Here is a 2,741-nt window from a genome sequence, read left to right as displayed (position 1 = left end):
CTAATCAGGGACTGATTTAGACCTGGGACACCAGGTGGGTTATTCCCCTCTAATCAGGGACTGATTTAGACCTGGGACAGCAGGTGGGTGATTCCCCTCTAATCAGGGACTGATTTAGACCTGGGACAACAGGTGGGTTATTCCCCTCTAATCAGGGACTGGTTTAGACCTGGGATACCAGGTGGGTTATTCCCCTCTAATCAGGGACTGGTTTAGACCTGGGACAACAGGTGGGTTATTCCCCTCTAATCAGGGACTGATTTAGACCTGGGACACCAGGTGGGTTATTCCCCTCTAATCAGGGACTGATTTAGACCTGGGACACCAGGTGGGTTATTCCCCTCGAATCAGGGACTGATTTAGACCTGGGACACCAGGTGGGTTATTCCCCTATAACCAGGGACTGATTTAGACCTGGGACACCAGGTGGGTTATTCCCCTCTAATCAGGGACTGGTTTAGACCTGGGACAACAGGTGGGTGATTCCCCTCTAATCAGGGACTGGTTTAGACCTGGGACACCAGGTGGGTTATTCCCCTCTAATCAGGGACTGGTTTAGACCTGGGACAACAGGTGGGTGATTCCCCTCTAATCAGGGACTGATTTAGACCTGGGACAACAGGTGGGTGATTCCCCTCTAATCAGGGACTGATTTAGACCTGGGACAACAGGTGGGTGATTCCCCTCTAATCAGGGACTGGTTTAGACCTGGGACACCAGGTGGGTGATTCCCCTCTAATCAGGGACTGGTTTAGACCTGGGACAACAGGTGGGTTATTCCCCTCTAATCAGGGACTGGTTTAGACCTGGGACAACAGGTGGGTTATTCCCCTCTAATCAGGGACTGATTTAGACCTGGGACACCAGGTGGGTTATTCCCCTCTAATCAGGGACTGGTTTAGACCTGGGACACCAGGTGGGTTATTCCCCTCTAATCAGGGACTGATTTAGACCTGGGACACCAGGTGGGTTATTCCCCTCTAATCAGGGACTGATTTAGACCTGGGACAGCAGGTGGGTGATTCCCCTCTAATCAGGGACTGATTTAGACCTGGGACAACAGGTGGGTTATTCCCCTCTAATCAGGGACTGGTTTAGACCTGGGATACCAGGTGGGTTATTCCCCTCTAATCAGGGACTGGTTTAGACCTGGGACAACAGGTGGGTTATTCCCCTCTAATCAGGGACTGATTTAGACCTGGGACACCAGGTGGGTTATTCCCCTCTAATCAGGGACTGATTTAGACCTGGGACACCAGGTGGGTTATTCCCCTCTAATCAGGGACTGATTTAGACCTGGGACACCAGGTGGGTTATTCCCCTATAACCAGGGACTGATTTAGACCTGGGACACCAGGTGGGTTATTCCCCTCTAATCAGGGACTGATTTAGACCTGGGACACCAGGTGGGTTATTCCCCTCTAATCAGGGACTGATTTAGACCTGGGACACCAGGTGGGTTATTCCCCTCTAATCAGGGACTGATTTAGACCTGGGACACCAGGTGGGTTATTCCCCTCTAATCAGGGACTGATTTAGACCTGGGACACCAGGTGGGTTATTCCCCTCTAATCAGGGACTGATTTAGACCTGGGACACCAGGTGGGTTATTCCCCTCTAATCAGGGACTGATTTAGACCTGGGACACCAGGTGGGTTATTCCCCTCTAATCAGGGACTGATTTAGACCTGGGACACCAGGTGGGTTATTCCCCTCTAATCAGGGACTGGTTTAGACCTGGGACACCAGGTGGGTGATTCCCCTCTAATCAGGGACTGGTTTAGACCTGGGACACCAGGTGGGTTATTCCCCTCTAATCAGGGACTGGTTTAGACCTGGGACACCAGGTGGGTTATTCCCCTCTAATCAGGGACTGGTTTAGACCTGGGACACCAGGTGGGTTATTCCCCTCTAATCAGGGACTGGTTTAGACCTGGGACACCAGGTGGGTTATTCCCCTCTAATCAGGGACTGATTTAGACCTGGGACACCAGGTGGGTTATTCCCCTCTAATCAGGGACTGATTTAGACCTGGGACACCAGGTGGGTGATTCCCCTCTAATCAGGGACTGATTTAGACCTGGGACAACAGGTGGGTTATTCCCCTCTAATCAGGGACTGGTTTAGACCTGGGATACCAGGTGGGTTATTCCCCTCTAATCAGGGACTGGTTTAGACCTGGGACAACATGTGGGTTATTCCCCTCTAATCAGGGACTGGTTTAGACCTGGGACACCAGGTGGGTTATTCCCCTCTAATCAGGGACTGATTTAGACCTGGGACACCAGGTGGGTTATTCCCCTCTAATCAGGGACTGATTTAGACCTGGGACACCAGGTGGGTTATTCCCCTCTAATCAGGGACTGATTTAGACCTGGGACACCAGGTGGGTTATTCCCCTCTAATCAGGGACTGATTTAGACCTGGGACACCAGGTGGGTTATTCCCCTCTAATCAGGGACTGATTTAGACCTGGGACACCAGGTGGGTTATTCCCCTCTAATCAGGGACTGATTTAGACCTGGGACACCAGGTGGGTTATTCCCCTCTAATCAGGGACTGGTTTAGACCTGGGACAGCAGGTGGGTTATTCCCCTCTAATCAGGGACTGGTTTAGACCTGGGACACCAGGTGGGTGATTCCCCTCTAATCAGGGACTGGTTTAGACCTGGGACACCAGGTGGGTTATTCCCCTCTAATCAGGGACTGGTTTAGACCTGGGACACCAGGTGGGTTATTCC

This window comes from Oncorhynchus nerka, unplaced genomic scaffold, assembly GCF_034236695.1.
Source record: "Oncorhynchus nerka isolate Pitt River unplaced genomic scaffold, Oner_Uvic_2.0 unplaced_scaffold_2334, whole genome shotgun sequence".
In the NCBI taxonomy this organism is placed as follows: Eukaryota; Metazoa; Chordata; class Actinopteri; order Salmoniformes; family Salmonidae; genus Oncorhynchus; species Oncorhynchus nerka.
The sequence above is the reverse complement of the archived record's forward strand: the minus strand, read 5'-3'. Positions refer to the sequence as shown.